The sequence below is a fragment of the Pleurodeles waltl genome, chromosome 7 (genome assembly GCF_031143425.1).
Source record: "Pleurodeles waltl isolate 20211129_DDA chromosome 7, aPleWal1.hap1.20221129, whole genome shotgun sequence".
NCBI classification, from domain to species: Eukaryota; Metazoa; Chordata; class Amphibia; order Caudata; family Salamandridae; genus Pleurodeles; species Pleurodeles waltl.
This window is the reverse complement of record NC_090446.1, coordinates 1,073,024,046-1,073,044,282: the sequence shown is the minus strand read 5'-3', so window position 1 is coordinate 1,073,044,282 and position 20,237 is coordinate 1,073,024,046.

Here is a 20,237-nt window from a genome sequence, read left to right as displayed (position 1 = left end):
TGGGGTGGTGTAGGTGATGTGTGGGATGGTGTATGTGGTGATGAGTGTGGTGATGTGTAGTGGTATGTGGTGTTTTGGGCGTGGATGTTGTGTGGGTGATGGTGTTGTGTGCCTCTGTGTGGTGGGGTTGTCTATGCTGTGCTCTCTCTGTCGCCTTCGTCTATAATTTTTGGTCGTAGGGGTTTGTGGGTGATGTGGGTGTGTGTTTTATATTGTATTGGGTGTTTGGGAGTGGTGTTTGTATGTGTATCCGGTGTGTGTAAATCGAATTGTCCAATGTGGCGGTGTTTTGGAGATGTGTGTGTATTTTGAGCGCAGCGGTGTGTACCGCCAATGGAATACCGCGGTTGAAAGACCGCCGCTTGGATTCGTGGGTCGTAATAGCATGGGTGTGTTTCTGTTGGCGTGACGGTGGTGGTTTTGTTTTTGCCAGTTTATCACTGACCTTTGTTGTGGCGGACTTGTGTGGGTGTCTGAATTTAGGCATATTCCGAGATGTGGGTCATAATAGCTGTGGCGGAATTCCGCGGCCGCGGCGGTGTATTGGCGGTCTTCTGCACAGCGGTAAGCGGCTTTTACCGCCAATGTTGTAATGACCCCCATAATCAGTGGACAGCAGATGACTTTGAAATATAAAAGAGTGCATAATGGAAGTGATGATAGCATCTGTGGGGTGTTTGCATCCTCACCGCCTTTATTTTTTCATGGTAAATCGCTTAGCACCATTGTAGGAATGCTTGCAAGAAATATTTTTTAAGTTTTATGATAGGCAGCTGAACAAACATTGGGGCACATTTATCAATATCAAAGTCACTTTGCTGTGCTGCATGAAAGAGAAAGAGCAAGAATTGTTGTATTTAACATAATATGGCACATTCCTGTCTTTTTCTTACGTTGGCGCCCTATTGGCTGCCTAGCACCAAGGCAGGCACCCTTGCATCATGATGCAAGGGTGGCTGCAATGCAGACATGATTGTTTTTGTGCAGGAAGAGCCACCTTTCTGCACAAAAGCAACCATCCAAGACATTTTCCTCTTTCTACATGTGCTGCAGAAAACATCGAAAGAGGAAAAAAGGAGGAGGAATAAAGGCATTTCTCTTTTTATGCCTAATCTGGGGAGGCATACCGTTTTGATACATTTCCAGATCTACTAGTAACAATAATTCTGGGAAGGCACCAAAATCCAGCAACAATAAGTCTGGGAAGACACCAAAACCCATTAGTGGATGCATGGGACTATCCCTTGTGCTGAGTAACAGAGTGCTGTAATTTGCGATGTGATGCATTGTTCATGATTTCTCAAGCCACTCAGGGCCACGCAAGGTGGCCTTGCGGGCCTTGATAAATCTAACTTAGTAGTTGCATTGCCCTTGAGCTCTTTTGTGGGCACATGGGCAACACAACTATTTGATAAAAATGCACCATTGTGTACACTTGCCCTTTCACCAAGATCCTACCAGTTGCCTTCTACCTACCAATGAAGAGGAAATGTGGTAGAGATAAGGATTCATATAAACATGGTATGTAGGATCCCTGCCTCCTGCATTCTGACACTGCCAACTACTCAGGCAAGAACCACTTCTTATATGATCACTTTGCTCTTCACTGTGAAGATTTCTGTGCATGTATAGAAATCCTCAGACAGAACTTCATGTACCGCCTAAAAACTAGGGAGTGGGACAAGGGCCAATGGCACCCCAGGAACATAGGAAATGAAATGGATTACCTTTGCCAGGTGTGCAGCAGTGCTGCACCTGGAGATTCAATGTAGGTATTCCTTGGCTCACTGTATGGATGTCTTGTTAGCCAGATGTACTATCCAAAGTTCTTCTGTGAGCTACAGTACCCATTAAAAGATTTACCCATATTCCTTGGACTTGATTACTCCCTGGGACTATATCAACTGCTAAAGCAAAAACTCCTAAGCTGTTTCTGAAACAAATTGATTATGCTGTGTATGTTGTGATTGAGAAGCTGTGAATTTGCATAATGGTAGCCTCTGGTTTTAACATAAAATGGAAATTCTATAGATTGGTTGGTAAGAGAATCTGGATTTTACTCATGTAAGAGAGATTATCATTATCCATGCAATCCTTTTATTTTGTCCTGGGCATAACTCACATATTGCCGCATTGCGTAATCTTGCAGAGTTACCCTGAAATTCCTCAAGATGCATCTTGTACACGCTGCTTCTAAAAAATGTCACCAATGTCACTGTTCGAGCTAAGAAAAATCACGAACGGCATGCCACTGTGCGGAAGCAGGTGGCGATTTTGATTTCTAATGCTTAGCCATGTCTTTGTGTTTCCTACTCCCTAAGCCTCATCCAACCCAATTCACCCTGTTCTGTGTGACCATCACACTTTTTAAAATATAATTTCACTTTTTCATTAGTTTCCTACTCCTGTCTGTTTATGTTGCAAGTTTTTCCCTGGTTAGTCTGTTTTTGTGTACCGTACCAGTCCCACACAACTCCGCCCTAGCTTTGGCAGAGGCAGGTCTGCCGAGTCCTGCACCTGTTGTGGCAGGCAACAGCACTGTAGGGGTGATGCCTGACACAAATTTAGCAAGGCAGAGGTGGCAGCATTTGTTTTTTGTGCTCAGCATCTCCTCGCTCTAATGCTGGTAGCAGGCCCAGCCAGAGCTACAGCCTAGTGGAGAGTCAGCTGAGGTTGCCAGGTGTGTAGCAGTGAGGCCCCTGGAGATTCCATGTAGATATTCTTGAGCTCACTGTATGGATGTCTTGTTAGCCAGATGTGCTTCCTGAAGTTCTTCTGTGAGCTACAGTACCCATTAAAGCATTTACCCATATTGCCTGGACTTCATTACTCCCTGGAATTATATCAACTGCTAAAGCAAAATCCCCTAAGCTGTTTCTGAAACCAATTGATTATGCTGTGTATATTGTGATTGGGAAGCTTTGAATTTACATAATGGTAGCCTCTGGTTTTAACATAAAATGTAAATTCTCCAGATTTGTTGGTAAGAGAAGCTGGATGTTATTAATGTCAGAGAGATTATCATTATGCATGCATTAGTTTATTTTGTCCTGGGCGTAACTCACATATTGCCGTATAGTGTAATCTTGCAGATTTACCCAAAAATTCCAGGAGATGCATCTTCCACACGTTGCATCAGAAAAATGTCACTGATGTCATCAGTCAAGCTAAACAAAATCACTAACGGCATGTCACTGTGCGGAAGCAGGTGGAAATTTCTATTTCTAATGCTTAGCCATCTTTTTGTGTTTCCTGCTCCCTAAGCCATATCCAACCCATTCACCCTGTTTTGCCTGACCGTCACAATTTTTTTAAATATAATTTCACTTTTTTATTAGTTTCCTACTCATGTCTATTAATTTTGCAAGTTTTTCTTTGGTTAGTGTGTTTTTGTGTTCTGTACCAGTCCCACCCAACTCCGCCCTAGCTTTGGCGTAGGCATGAAACTCTGCTGAGTCCTGCACCCGTTGTGGCATACAGCAGCACGAAGGGGTGATGCCTGCCACATTATTAGCAAGGCAGAGGTGGCAGCATTTGTTTTTTGTGCTCAGCACCTCTTCACTCAAATGCTGGTAGCAGGTCCAGCCAGAGCTACAGCCTAATGTCAGCTAAGGTGGCGAAGAGTGCAGGTTTGCCTGCCTCTCCATTTCAGCATCTCCTGCACCTAGCAGCAAGTGACATACCACTGGGCTGACATAATTGGCCAGAAACAGGACCTGTTCAACCAGCTGGGAGGCAAAATAGTGGGGGTAGGTAAGGGCGGAAGCTGTAGTTATGTCAGGGCACCAGTTATAGTTACATGGTTTTGGTAGCTAAAACAGGATGTTTTAACAGTGATTTTCACCAAACAATAACCGCCCTTTAACCTTTGCTTTTTTCCATGAATTTCTTGAATTTTCATTAATGTAAAGTAATGTGTTATTACCATACACAATGTCAACCCCATGCCATGCACAGCCTTTTGCCCCTGCAGGTAGCCAACCTCACACCCCACACAGCCAGGTGGAGTAGACCAGGTAATGGGCTGTCTGGGACACAACAAGTGAGTCTGCTGTGCTGGATGGCACTCCTAGGGCCTCCGCGAGGCTTGAGGAGGCAGGCCATCCAGTAAAAGTTTCAGTAATTTAAACCTGAATTCAACTCCTGGTAACTATGGAACAGTGCAGATAGGCTTATCTTAAAAAAAATGAAAGAAAAATTTGTTCAGCATTTAGAAGTTCCAAAAGAGATAAAAAGTTGAAAGTTCATCACAATGAAAAATTCCATCCAATTTATAAACTTAGAGAATAATTTAATTACCAAATGACAACAAAATGTCAAAAGTCCAACTAGTTGCACAGGAATTATGATTTGTTTAAAAAACTTAAATGAAAATAGCACCAAAAAGCATTAAACACCAACAGATGTTATCTGGTTATGATTGACTGATACCTTGGTGCAAGGTAAGTCTGCCTGAGATGAGAGCTTTGGTCTAATACAAGGACCAGGTTTGTCCCATGGAAACATTACTGCCTGATGTCCAAAGTGTTTAAAGGAGCAGGAAGTGGGACTGGCATCAAGAGAGGGGCTCAATATCGGTGCATGCCAGTGTCGGGATGGAGCTGCATTGAAACCATTGATTCTACACGAGAAACATTATGGCAGGAAAAGTTCTAATTTTCATGCCCCATAGAACTCTGGCATCGAGAAGACAGTGATAAAAAATGAAACTGAGGTTTGGAACTAAAGAGGGTTCAGCATTGACAGACTTTGGCATTGAGTGAAGAGTGTAGTGGAAGATATGGCAAAGTCAGGACTGATTGGTCTCCTTCTCTCCAGGTAAAAAGGGTGGTCCCAGTCTCTCCAGGTAAAAAGTTCAGAGGAAGTTTCAAAGCCCCATGTTTTTAGGTTTAGGCAGGAGGAGTACCCTCTGACACAAGCCAATTGTCCTAGGACCTTGGGAACAGTACTTAGGGATCAGGACTCAGTCCAACAGGAGCCAGCAGCAGGGCTCAGGAACTGGTCCTGAAGAAACTAGCTGCTGGGGTCTTCGCGGAAAATAGGATTGTTGCTGAATTTGTTTCCCTGTAGCTTATCAAGCTGTCAGCCAAATGACTCTTGTAGTCCACATCTTTGTTCAGCACAATACATATGGGAGTGGGTCCAGGGTTTCAGATGTCCTCAAATGTCTCAATATCTGGTGCAGTCTTTCTTTTGTTTTCCATGGCCCCAGTAGTGTTTCAACTTGAAGAGAGTGCCTATGGATACCCATTTATGCCTGACACTAGCTTTGTGGGAATGGGTGACTTCTGCCACCCCCCAACCAATAGGGAACAAATCCCAATGGTAAGGAATACATTTGCAGCTGTTCCTGTGTGCCCTACTGCAAACTATGTCACAGTGCTCCTCTCTACCTAAAAGTATCACAGCCCCCTATGCAGAGTTCCACTGCCTACTCTAGAGAAGTGGCCAGGGAATTGACCAATCCATTTTCTGTGGTCACTCAAAACTAGTCCTGGGAGTAGCTCCAATCTCACGGGGATTGGTGCCTGGCTGGCTAGGGGGACAAGTCATGGGACAGGTCTAGGTGGAAGCTACATCTGTCTATGAAACAGTAGGTTTCTTTGAAGTAAATTAAACTATTGGGCACTGCCCAGATGCTCATCCTGTCAGAGGAACAGATCATCACCCAACACAGATGGCCTTTGTTTCTGTTCTGGCAGCTATGGAACAGCTAACAGTGCTACAGTGAACATTGATTTTGGGTGTTTTATCACTCTAAGGACATGTTTTACATTGTACCTTTACATGCCCTCTTTTACATACCATGTACCCCAAATTACTGGGAATTAAGGCCTACTTAGGGGTGACATTAATATTTGCACAGGCAGGCTAGAGTAGTAGCACATGGCCTGGGCTTGGTTAGCAGAATCCCAGTGCACAGAGCCAAAAAACATAACAGCATCAATCCAAACAAATGGAAGCAATCATGCGAAAATAAGTAGTCGCAACATTCCCACCTCCAGGTGAAAAGTGAAGAACAATGCAGCCATTCCCTTGGCAGATTTCCTCTAATTGGCAGAACTTCCAAAGGCCATCTGTAAAGGCATGTTCACTCCCAGGTCTGTGCTCCACTGTAACGTCCATACCCTGTAGGGAGATGGACTACCTTAACAATTTCTGGTTGTTCCGTCTCATCTGAATGAGCCATCAGAGAGGCATGTGGTAAGTTTGTTTCCCAAATACCTTCTTTAGTGACCCACCCACAGCAGAAGCTTCCATCAATGGCACTCCAATGTTGTTCTCCTGCTAATAGATGCAACTTGCTGATAAAGGCAACTAGTTGATCATGTCTAGAGCTCACGGTTTTATGGTATTTAATTTTTTTGATTTTTAAGTCTATATTTAGCCATATTTATTTTTTGCTCATTTTAACCGTCCTTATCCATATTTATTTTGTAGTTAGAGTAATATTAATGAAGCTGCAATGGGTATATTTCAATGTTTATTTAATGAACATAATGGTTACTCATGTTTAACTGCCCAATACGTTTTATCTATTTACAATACTATACAGTAATCTGAAATAATTCTGATTGAAGAACAGCTTGCACAGCTTTTATTTAAGCTACAATTATTTAACCTTCAAACAAAAGTCTGTTTTCAACTCACCTGCCTGTCAATCCGCACAGCTGTTGATCTAGTACAGTGGTTTCCAACCTGTAGTCTGCGGACCCCTGGGGGTCCGCGAAGACTCCTCAGGGGGTCTGTGACTGCCTAGTAAATTAAATAATATTGATAGATTAGGTCCCCAGCTTTCAGTAATGACTCAGGTGGGGGTCTCCAGGTTCCACTAATGATTCAGTGGGGGTCTCCGGGTTCCAGTAATGATGAAGTGGGGGTCCACAGAAGTCAAAAGGTTGGGAACCAATGATCTAGTATACATCATTGTGAGTAGTGAGAGGCAGCCACAATAAAAGCTATTTTCTGTGTTTTTCGATATATAAAAATGAATACAGATAGGGAAATAGTGTTCTGTCTTTATCTGTATAAATCAGTAAAAAATGAATACAGGGAGCTTTAATCATGACCCTCATCATTTAGTTGTGATAACACTTCCACAAACCAATGTTCTGAAGCATCTGTTTGGACCACAAATTCTTTGTTGACATCAGGTGTCTTGAGTAGAGGTGCAGTACACAGTGCCTCCTTCAAGGAGGCAAATACATTCTGCCACTGCCCAGTCCATATGACCTGCTTAGGGTGTTTTTTTCAGGTCAGTTCTGTCAAGGGGTCTACAATAATGCTACGTCCCTTGACAAAACATCTGTAGTGACACAAAAGCCCAGGAATGCTCTGACTTGAGTATAGGTATAGGGAGGTTACCAAGTCATAACTGTCTGCATCTTGGGTGGGAGAGGCTGCACATGTTACCCACCAATTTGGTACATCACAAACCCCTGTCACATCTGTCACTTGCTGTACCTGAATTTGACTACTATAAAGGGGCGGTATTAAGGAGAACTGGTGCTCACCACAATTATCTTCTCCAGTTAACTTAACAGCGCTAATACAAGGTACCTCCCCCACTCAAACCTTGTAAATGGACAATCCTTAGATTGTTCCCAAAATATGAAATAACTAAAAGCACCAGCCTCCTGAGCAATGCACAAAAAACAATAATAAGTCCCAGGATGAGCTCCAAATGTTCTTCTTTATTATTTCTTCACATTTCACTCCAGCCAAGCCAACACGTGTTTCATCTGGGTTATATCTCCCCTTGACTTCCTCAGGGCTTCTTAAGGCTGTCAATAGTATATACTCAAAATGTATTTTTTTCTCTTTCTATTTCTTGCTCCATATATAAATAGTTCTCTATAAACCTTCAAACTAGTGCACACATTCTGCTTACATGATACCAGGTGGAAATCAAATAAAGGTTCTCAAAATGATCTACAAATGTTGTTGTGAATAACCAATTATTATCCCAACATTAATTATAACAATCTCCATAGAGATGTGTCACAACTCTACTGTATGTGTTCCAAACATGCACACACAAGTGACGTCTCTCATCCCATCTATTTTGTATCAATCTTATTTTTAACCTTAATATCTATACTACTTATATACAACTGTACCTGCTTGAATAGATTTCCCAACATTTCTTTTTCTCTATATGCTCAATTCCAGTAAAAAATCCATATTCTCCTGCTCCAATTCTGTTCCTATATAGCAGCAGATCATATTAAGTTGTAATTGAATTGTTATCTATAATTGCATTTCTTACTCTTATTGTGCTGGATATTCTTCTCTTTTTTATTCACTTACCTCCTTTCTGATTATTTGTCTTTAATAATATTACTGTTAGACTGGATGCTAACTCTCGAGCGTATCCTGTAGAGACAAATTATATATGCCTCGGTAAATACTAGTTATGTATGCCCCAGCCTTCTAGTCATTGCCAGTAACTCTAATTATTGCTTAAATCTATTGTCACACCCACCTCTATAATAATTAGACACAGTCTCTTGCTGTACTTGATAGATAGCCCAGTCCATCTGTCATGGAGGGGCCTGGGAGCCACAGGCTCCAAAACCCATACTTTGTGACCTGGCTAGTAGTGCATAAAGTCTGCTTTTTAGTCATACTAGTGCTTCTGGCATAAGCTTCTGGCTGGCCTTCAAGTTTTTATTAGCCCTCTTCATGTACTCAGTCATGTAGGAACGCAGGCCCAGCACATAGTCAACAATTCCCTGTTTGGGTTTCTTGAGAGATTTCTGCCTCCCTTCTTGGACAAGACTTAAAGAACCTCTGGCAGGGAGCCATGCAAAACCTCAAAGGGAATGAAGCCCACTCTCTTTTTTGTAACTTCCTCCTAGGCAAATGAAAAGCATGGGAGTAGGACATCTTACTTTCCATGGAGTTTCTCAGTGTGAGGATGTGGGTGCATTATATGATATGACTGGGAGGCCTTATCATTTAGTACACTCACAAATGTCATCTTGGGTCCAGTCAGGTATGTTTACAGAACCTTAAACTCAACCCTGGATTACTGTGGCTGCGACCAGTAAGGCTTTGCAAAGGAACAATGTGTAAAGCATTTACCAGCACCAAACAACAGAATAAGAAAGCCACATCATACGCACAAAATAAGCAAGGCTCCAATTTATAAAAATAGATTTGATTTTTAAGAATTTTTATAGACCTTAAACATCATAATCTGCCAGAGCGTTCCAGACATACAGATTTTAGAAGCAATAAATAACATTTATATCAACAGCAAACAAGCAGTGGCCAACAAAAAGTTGTCAAACTTTTGGAAAGTTTGTAAAAGTAAGTTGGCAACTCTGGTCCAAGTTGGGCAAACACATCTGGCAGGACAGATGTCTAGGGGGCAAGAAAGGATACTTTGGACAGTTACCTGGCCACCAGAGTGCTTTTAAGACACAATCTAAACTTTACAGGACAACCACCATAGGCATCAATGGAGTGGTTCTGATGCAGAGGGATTTAGGCAAAAAGATGCTCAAATGATGCCCTGGAAGTTGTGCGGTCCACAGGGGTGTCTTTGTGGTGATTCCTCCATCCACGGGTGAAATGGGGCAAACTTGACAACAAAGATCAGGGTCCCTCCAAGTCCTCTACATTGTAGGGGCTGGACAGCCGATGTTGAGACAATGATCAGTCTGCTCCGCGGTTGGAGCAAAATCCATTGATGGGTGCTAGTGTCCCTTGCATACAATGACTTTGGTCCTTGATAGCACTCCCGGGGTCAGCAGACATGGATGTAGGTTTTGGATATTTCAGATTTGTCCTGTTGGGTGCCCGGCAACTGGTAGTGGCAAAACATCCGCAGTGGATACCAACTTTGTGACTTGGGCAACTTCAGCTCTTGAGTCCCTAGAGCTGGTTCCAGGGGTTCGGCTGACTAATCCTTGAAGTTCACAGTTATTGTTGGATGCTGGGAATCAACTCTTCCCTAAGCTAGAAGCCATAGGTACAGTCCAATCTTTGCTAGCCCTAAGTTCAGCAGGTGCAGTCCCTCCGAACATGCAGCCTCTCTTTGTGTGGGTCCATGGGCAACTGGGCAGCCCTGCTGTGGTCCTCTCTCCGGGTACAGTGTGAACTGAAGGTCAGGTTTCATGGGGTGCTATATTTATCCCAGAAAGTGCTCTGAGGAGACCACACAGTCACTTGCCAAAGGGCTACTGGGTCCCCTTCTATCTAGTGATTAAGTTCATGTGATGTGTGGCATCTGGCTATCCTAGAATTCACATTCTTGCCACTTCCAAAACAACATAACACTTCATCAGTCATCAGGAGCTTGGTTGCCGACCTAGAGGTGTAACTACCAGAGGACTGGACGCCCATGGTAAAAATGGTTTGGGGATGAGTTTTCCCTTTCTGTCCCTGTCTCCCTGCTATCTAAAGGAACCAAAGGAATCCTCCTCAGGGGTGTTGTTGGTTGGCCATTGCCTGTACTTGTCTTCGCTGAGAGGTAAGCCAGCCAGCCAGGGCTTCAACATCCACCTCAACTTTGAAGACTAAGGTGGCTTCAGTTCAACCCCTGGTCTCCCCTGGGCAAACTGACACTCCAATTTCTACACTTGAAATCTCTTGAGACTGATTACTTGTGGGGGGCTTTTGGTATAAACTGAGACTTGCTTTTTATGTCCTGGCTCCTGACATTCCAAGGACAACCCAGTCTTCACAAGGTCAAAATATTTCTTCCTCTTGTAGCCTCCGTAAGCCTCCCCATTTGGGTTTGGAAAAGGCATGGGACCCCCACCCCCTCTGCAAAAGTAAACTTTTGTAGCCACTATGAAAACATCTTCTTTTTTAGCATTGTTGCTCTCCTATTTTGCCTGAGGGGCATTAATACCCATTTCTTGGAATCAACTACCTGGGACTTTTTTTAGAGACCCTAGTGCATACCCACATGTTAGTTGCCTTGCCAAGGCTGATTGGGGTCTGAAAACATGAAATCCACTAGATGCTGGTGTAACTCTCTATGACACTTATACAGCATGTGCTTCCTTCATGATTACATGGTTGCTATAATGCCTTTTATCCAGCCATCTTGTGCTTTCAGTAAGACACCTACAAAGTCAACCCAGGATTGTTGTGGTTCTTTATGTGTGTCCTGGAACTTCTTCCAGTGCTCTTCAGGTGTGAGACCAAACTTCTGCACAATGGGCACCATTCTTGTGAGTTTAAAAGTAGTCTACCCCAAATTCTAGACTCAAGAATGTATCACCCCTTGTGTTGGTACTATCTCCCACAGTAAGGCTCCCCACTGATGTTGATGCTCAATCCCCAAAGCTCTTTCATAGGAGAAAAATGTTTGTTAATGGCAACCCCTACCACAAAGCTAGGGAACATTTTCTTGGGCAAGAAAGGGGTATGTGGACCCACTGTAGACATTTCTGCCACCATCTTCTTCTGACATCAGGAGTCCTAATCTGGTCCTCTTCTCCTCCAATGCCAGTCTCCTTTCATTTTCTGCAAGTTTCCTCTCCCCTAGTACAAAGCCTGCCAATTGTTACTGCAATTCCCTTGCTAATTGCATGTCCCTGAGCTCCATCTGGTGGATGGCCAGTTCAGAAGGGCTTATGCTACCAGAGTCTACTTCACTCCTAGTGCTGACTGATATGGGATGCATCCACTACTTCCTCTTCAGATGGGATATATGTTTAGCATGATTCGATGACCCTGTCATAATTTGTCTTTCTGCATTCTGGCTCAACTTAAATTTCCTTTCTCTGAATCTCCACCACTGTCAGAGTTATCAGGGCAGCCAGGTCCAACATCATCTTCCCTAATATGTTTGAAAGACGCAAAGATTGGAATAAAAGAAAAATTTTAAATGAACTATTCTGAGACCAAGCCAACTAAAACGCAAAATCTATTTTTACTTTCCATTCAATTTAAGGATTATTAATTTCCAACTTGGTAGCTCAGTGGTACTGGTAACTCAAGTTCTGGATCACACTGCTGAACATCAATGTGAAAAACTGAATTATTAGTTTAGGTGGATGGTAGTCCATCACAAGTCATAATGTTATTATTCTTGTCAAGTTCAGAAAGTATTTCAGTACTTTAAATCTGAGTTTAATCCCTGGTAACTATGACACAGAACAGGCTAGCTTAACACATTCTTATTAAGAGATCTATAATAGCATAGCAAAGGGCACAGAAGGTACCAACAAACGTATAATAAACACATGAGAGAGAAGACATAGCTCAGCATTACTAATACAATGTGACATGCTTAGTGGGAGAATAGTACAGTATACAGGGCAAGATTGATGAAGGGTGATGATATCAAGTGCCTTGGCAGGGCTGAATGCAAGAGGGACCTCAGATACGTGGCATAAGTACATTGTTTATTGTAGAAAGAAGCAGGCTCCGAGGGTACATTATCATCAGTTTGATGAAGCAAATACGTTGTTAAGGGCTTCGACATTTTCCTGAGTCTAGAGGCACAGGGTAGCATATTCACATATATTTCTAATTGTACATTACAATACACTAGGTCAGCAATCCATGCCTTGAATGTAGGAGAATGCCCTCTGCCCCATCTACAAGAACTCAGTCACATTACCAGCAGCAGCCGTAGTGGCACAAAGGCCATGTTTGCTGCCTCTGCTTCGTTTACGTACCCCAGGACATGGATCCATTGCAATTGTGCAGTCAGTCATATTGGACATGGCAATAAATATCTTGTTCCAGTACTCATGTTCTGAGGGACAAGTATAGGACAGATAAAGAATTCTGGTACTCTGTCCTCCACATCTACAAAAGGGTTATCCTGGTCACAGGCTGTACCTATATAGTTGCTTAGGGGATGCAGTAGGCTCACTGTAGGTATTTATAATGTATGATGTGACGATGCTTGCCCAGTTTGCATGCAGAAATAGTTTTAGACTTTATTAGAGACTTCACTACTAAGTTCCTCTTCTCTTCTCTTTTTCGCTGTCAAGGACTGAAGTGGAGTTTCTTATTGTACTTTGCAATAAAGTGTAGTAATCAGGAGCCTTGTGGACTGGGATTTAAGCAGGCCATCTAAAACTGCGAGGGTCGGGTTTCTTACAGAAGGCCGCAATAGTACTCCTAGAACTGCTACAGATTCTGTAGTCTGTTAGCACATCCAATAGGATACCAGAAGAATCCCCCAAGTAGTCCTCCAATGTCAGAAAAGTGCCCTGTCTGAACAGTCCCATATTGCACAGGTGTATGTCCACTAGATTTTCACATGTGGCAGGTAACAGTGGGTGATGGCTGAGTGAGAGGAAGGGGAGAGTATATAAGGCACACTCCAGTTCTTCCTTTTAATGTGTCTCATTCTCAAAATGTGCATTTGACTTGGTATAGTGCTTGGGTTGAATAGTACGGGGTTTCCCTTAAGAGACTGTAGTGGAGCAGGTGACATGTAGTCCGCTTCCACTGCTAGGTGCGGGAGAAAGGGGTTAGACCCATACTAGTGAAAGACGAAGTGTGGTTGGGCACACGTATATAAAGTTCTAGGTTTGGTGCCTCAAACCCCCCTCTGAGAAATGACACAGTTAGGGTTTCTCACCTTTTCCATGCTTGTTTCCCTGCCCTCACAAGTTGTACTAGATGTGTCCTATGCTCTGTGAAGTATGCTGCTGCTAGAAAGAGCTGTATGTAAGTGAACAGATATAGCAGTGTAGGAAGTAGCACCATTATTATGCGCCCCACCGGTGATTGTGGGAGAGACACCCATCTTGAGATCCAATCAGTCATAGCCTTGAGTGTGACCTCATAATTTGTCTTAAGGTATCCAGATACTTAGATGTCTGAGCTCTTTCAGGCATTACCAGAGAGGAACATTGGGAGAAAACGAGGGGTGTGAACAGTTAGTGGTAAAATCCAGGACTTCCCCACTTAATGTGTATACCTGAGTATGAGGGGAATCCCAAGAATTCCTACAATAGGCTGTTTAGATATTCACTCGGCTTGCAAACATAGAGGGTGATGTCACCTGCATATAGGGATATAATGATATATCAATTTGTGAAGTGTAGGGCACATTCTGAGTATCTCTGCTGGACCTTACCTGCCAAGGGCTCCAACGGCAGAAGAAGGGGCGACATATGGTATCCCTGCCTTGTGTCTCGCACTACCTCAAATAACTCTGACACTTTGCCATTAACTCTGGCACAGGCCATTGCCCGGAAATTCGGGGAGCCATATCCCTGTATCCATCCCATGAAGAAATGGGGGAAGCCCATTCTCTCAAGAATATAGAAAAGGAACTCCTACTCAAGAAATTGAAAGGCCTAAGTGGCATCCCACAGCTTCGTCTAGTTCTGGATCAACTGTCTAAAAGTTAGCAAAAAGATTGTGCAGATTATATGTTGTAGATTGCCTGGGATGAAACCCTGATTGAACAGGCCTGACCAGGTGAGTCATCAGCTGTGTCAGCCTGTTAGCCGCCAGCTCATCAAGCATTTTAATATTGCAGTTAATAAGTGCTAATGGTTGATAAGAGTCAAATGAGAAGGGAATCTTTTCTGGCTTAAGAAATGTGATAATGACTGGTTCCCGCATGGACAGGGGCATAATGCCTCTCTTTCTAAACTCCTCAAATACCAACAGCAGCCTAAGCCCAAGCAGCTGTCCGAATCTTTTAACAAATTCTGCTGGGCATTGAAGACTGGGTATTTTACCAGCAGGTTATGGGATTTGCAGAGTTTGGCTACAAATTCAATTTCAAAAACACAAAAATAGCCCTCCTTAGCGTCCTGTTTCTGGGATATGAGCTATCTAGTGAAGGAAAGAGTCTAGCACCACAATTCTTTAAAAAATGCACACAATTACAACCTCCAACAACTATTAAAAAATTTCAATCCCTATTGGGTTTTCTAAATTTCGGCAGAACTTACATTCCTGATTACGCATCACGCATATAACCTTTATATGACTTAATACGTCCTGACTTTTCAGGTACATTTTGCACAGTTCAACACATGCATTCTCAGAGCTTAGCAAACAGACATGCTTGCAGCACAACATCTACATGCAAGGGACAATAAAACACATTTGGTCATCAGAGTAATTGCTGGTGCCATTGGTTTCACCTATGTAACTTTCAATGAGGGTGAGACAGTCCCGATTGCATTCAAATCACACCTGTATTCAGCAGCAGAACAACGCCTTGCTCCCAATGAGAAAATTCTCACTGCTGTTCAGATGTCCGTCATTAAAGAAAGACCTCTAGCCCAAAGCAAACACATTATTGTCATCTCTCTAATCTCAGCCCTTGAGGCTGTTACCAACGCCAGCGTTCCAAACGCTAAAGCATTACACCCATGTTGGATTCAATGGGAAACGTCTTTGACAGCCACTGATGTAGACTACTTTTTTTACCCAAAATCACAAACTCAAGAATTTTTGCAATATGAACTAGAATACCCAGTTCCTGCAAATACACTGCCTATTGATCAGTATAAACGAGTCATGAACACCAATGGCTCAGGGCAACATCAATACTACGCTGCTTGTGCAGTCGTAAGTGGCTATGTGGAGGATAACAAATTTTGTCCCCAACACACATTCAAGCAAACCCTAGGGGGATTGGACAGCACTATTAGCAGAGCTAAAGGCTCTGGTGATGGCACTGGAACATACGGATCCTGCACAGTTAACACTGATTGCTTGTGATTCGTACTACTGCATCCAGACCTTCAATGAATACCTGCATTACTGGCGCCAGAATGGATTCATATTCTAAAGGCATCACCATCAAACACAGACTTCTGTGGGGGAAAGTAGCAGATTTGAAGGAAACGCTACCCAATGTCCATGTTGTACATACACTTGGACACCAGCGTGTTGGAATACATATTGCTGGAAATACACTGGCTGATGAAGCCACCAAATCAGCAGTAGCTACGGCTGCTGTTGCTGCAGTAAACTGCTGAGGAGCAAAACTGGATGATGACATAGAGGCTGCCGTGAAAGCCACAGCTGAAGGCACGCCCTACTTAAAAGCATTTCCTGCTAAATATTCTGACCTAATGGGAGGCTGCCTAGATGCCGAAGTAAAGATACCAGGCATAGGGGTTCGAATAATTCCCACCAAAAACATAAGATCAGATTTGATTAAAGCAGCGCATGAGGGGGTAGCATCTGCCCATGCTGGTGAGGCGGCTACAATATCATTGTTGCAAGCACGTTATTGGTGGCCAGGTCTATACAAACAGGCCAAGCAGTATGTCCTTTGAGGTGACATCTGGCAACATGCCCACCGCAGACACCCCTCCTAATTTCCAACAAATCATTGCAATGTGTGTACTTGGACCATTGTGGTCCCCTAACACCGGATAGTGCATACAAATACATTTTAGTCGCTGTTGACTCCTGCTCCATATTTCTATGGGTATGACCACAATGCTTGGCTGATGCTCGGACTGTTATATGCAGTTGCCGATTTCCACTCGAACCAGGGCCCTGCTTTTGCCTCAAGGGCATTCAAGGACGCAATGGCTTTGTTAGGCGTCCAACTGCATTGCTTGTCTCCATTTCATTCTGAGAGAAATAGTGTTGTGGAGCAACAAAACTGTGATTTAAAGCAATCCTTAACAGCCAGAGTCATAGTTGGCTTAACCACCTGTATGGAGTCTAGAGAGCATTAAACAATCTGCCTAGAAGGTCCCTGGGGGTCGTACTTCACACGAGTGCCTGTTTGGAACACAAATGTATGTTCCAGATCTTGATGGTCCTGGCATAGAGGCAGCAGAAACACCTTTTGACATAAATGAACGTGTCACTGTCTTGTAGGAATCACAACAGTTCAGTGATGACAATACTTCTGCCAGTGCTGCCTCCACAGGAATTAAGGATGTACCAATAACACCTACAGGCTGGATTCTTAAGGTTGGAGATCTGGTACGTGACAAGGTTTCTGTGTAAAAGGAGTTTGGTCCTTCTTATCGTGCACCGGTCCCAGTCTTGAAACTGACATTCTACCGCAGTTGGCTGGTGCTAAAGAAAACCGCTTTGTATCTATCGACAATGTCAAGTTACACCATGTGGCCGATCCTGCACAGCAGACCAAAAGGAACAGCCAGTAGTTCCCGAATCCCTCTCACTACTTGTCAAGAAGTCCCTCTACAAGTTTTAAGCAGCAACGCTGACACCTCTCCTAGCTCGGGGAGGGTGGAAAATGATCTTGCATTAGTTCCACTGACATCTGTTACAACAAATAACATTGAAAGTACTTATCAATTTGACACAACTTCAACACAGACGGATGGCGTCATTTATTATGAACCACCACGGGAGGCCGCTAACAGTTCTCCTCCTATAAATACGGCTCCAGCTTTTGCACGAACTGCTTCTGGATACTTCGCTGACGTCAACGACACCTTTTCGGATTCATTTGCCTCTTCTACATCTGAACTGTCAAAAACACCTAAGCTGCCTTAAAACAAATTACTTTCTTTTCCCATGTAACTATCTGTGGCTTTCTTTGAATGTACTAGCTTTCCTACTTTGGATTGGTTTTGTCATTCATTCTTTATATTAATACCTGGTCATTTTCTTCCAGAAAGATCAACAGTTGAACTGGTGGATGAGGTCCTAAAACCCAATTTTTCTTCTCACAAGGTCCACAGAGATTTGTCTTTCATGAACATATCTGCTATACCAATTCCTGATGGGATTATTTGGGATAAAGTCACATTTGATTTATACGGCCCCACAGAGGTCATACAAATACAATATGTGTTTAAACTTTCAATGAACAATGTAAAAATACCCAGAATTGTTTCTGATGACTGGGATGTGAAAACAGTTGACTCCATGATGACTGAATTGCAGTATTATACTGTATTTGAAAGTGAAGATGTTTATCAATCTGAAGATAATTATGGTGATATGTTTTGCTATAATTATCATGGGCATCATTTCATTCAAAGAGCAAGCACCCCAAAGACTATTTTAATTACACACAATGGGAACATTTTCCAACTCCACCACAAGGGAGTTCTAAAACGTATTCTGGAAAGCTTGCATATGTTTCTGGGCACAATGTTAAAAATGCTGAGTCATATTATTTTAAATTGCCATCAAAGGAAAATGTACATATATTATTGACAGACACAAACTTCATTTATTCAGATTCCTTTGTTTCCTGTTTGGCTATGGAAGGTTATAAATATTGGCTGAAGTTGATTGACATAAAAACTGTGTGGAGAACACGAAATTGGCAAATAAGAGGGATGGAAGCTTTATTTAGAGCATGCCTGATACCTGTTCAAATGACATTTTCAACCCCTTCACTGCCAGGCCTTTTCCTCTCCTGTGCCAAGCCTTTTTTGGGCTATTTGGGATAGTTTGAGCTTAGGCCCTCATAACTTTTTGTCCACAAAAGTTACCCATGCCAAATTTGTGTCATTTTTTCCCAACATCCTAGGGATTATAGAGGTACCCAGACTTTGTGGGTTTCCCTGAAGGAGACAAAGAAATTAGCCAAAATACAGCAAAAAGTTTGTTGTTTTTCAAAAACATGGGAAAAAAGGGCTACAAATGAAAGCTCGTGGTTCCCTGAAAATAGCACCAACAAAGGTTATGCGGTGCTAAAATCACCATCTTCCCAGCTTCCACAATCAGGCAGACTTGAAACAGAAAACCAGATTTTTCAACACAATTTTGGCATTTTACTGGGACATACCCCATTTTTACTATTTTTTTGCTTTCAGCCTCCTTCCAGTTAGTGACAGAAATGGGTGTGAAACCAATGCTGGATCCCAGAAAGCTAAACATTTCTGAAAAGTAGACAACATTCTGAAATCAGCAAGGGGTAATTTGTGTAAATCCTACAAGGGTTTCCTACAGAAAAGAACAGCTGAAATAGAACAATATTGAAATTGAGGTGAAAAAACAGCAATTTTCTCCAAGTTTTACTCTGTAACTTTTTCCTGCAATGTCATATTTTCAAAAACAATATATTGTTACGTCTGCTAGACTCTTATGGTTGCGGAGATATATAGGGCTTGTAAGTTCATCAAGAACTCTAGGTACCCAGAGCCAATAAAGGAGCTGCACCTTGCAACCGGTTTTCATTGTATACCGAGCATACAGCAATTAATTTGGTGAAATATAAAAAGTGAGAAATAGGTATCAAGAAAACCTTTGTATTTCCAAAATGGGCATAAGATAAGGTTTTGAGAAGCAGTCGTTATTTGCACATCTCTGAATCTTGAGGTGCCCATACTAGCATGTGAATTACAGGGCATTTCACAAATAGTCGTCTTTTTTTACACACTGTCTTACATAGGAAATAAAAAATGTAGAGAAAGATAAGGGGCAATAACACTTGTTTTGCTATTCTGTGTCCCTCAAGTCTCCCGATGAAAGTAGTACCTCACTTGCATGGGTAGGCCTAATGCTTGCGTCAGGAAACGCAACATGGACAGATCACATTTTTACATTGAAATCTGACATGTTTTTTTGCAAAGTGCCTAGCTGTAGATTTTGGCCTCTAGGTCAGCCGGTACCTAGGGAAACCTACCAAACCTGCACATTTTTTAAAACTAGACACCTAGAGGAATCCAAGATGGGGTGACTTGTGGGGCTCTCACCAGGTTCTGTTACCCAGAATAGTTTGCAAACCTCAAAATGTGGCAAAAAAACACTTTTTCCTCACATTTCGGTGACAGAAAGTTCTGGAATCTGAGAGGAGCCACAAATTTCCTTCCACCAAGCGTTCCCCTAAGTCTCTTGAGAAAAATGGTACCTCACTTTTGTGGGTAGACCTACTGCCCGGAAATGGATATGCCACAAAACACAATCTGGACACATCAAAATTATTAAATACAAAACTACCTGTTTTTGCGGGGAGCACCTATGTTTTTGGTCCTGGGCTCAGCAGTCATCTAGGGAAACCTACCAAAACCAGACATTTCTGAAACTAGACAACCGAGGGAGTCCAGGGAGGTGTGACGTACGTGGATCCCCCAATGTTTTCTTACCCAGAATTCTCAGCAAACCTCAAATTTAGCTAAAACATCACATTTTTCCCTTATTTCTGCATGGGTTCACTGCATGGGACAAATTTTCTACCACCCAACATTCCCCTCAGTCTCCTGGTAAAAATGATACCTCACTTGGGTAGGTGGGCCAAGTGCTTGTGACAGGGAAGAGCCAAAAACATGTTGAAATTGAGGGGGAACCAAAGAGGGTCCAAAAGGGCAGTTTGAAAAAAAAGCTTTTAGGCTGACAAGTGC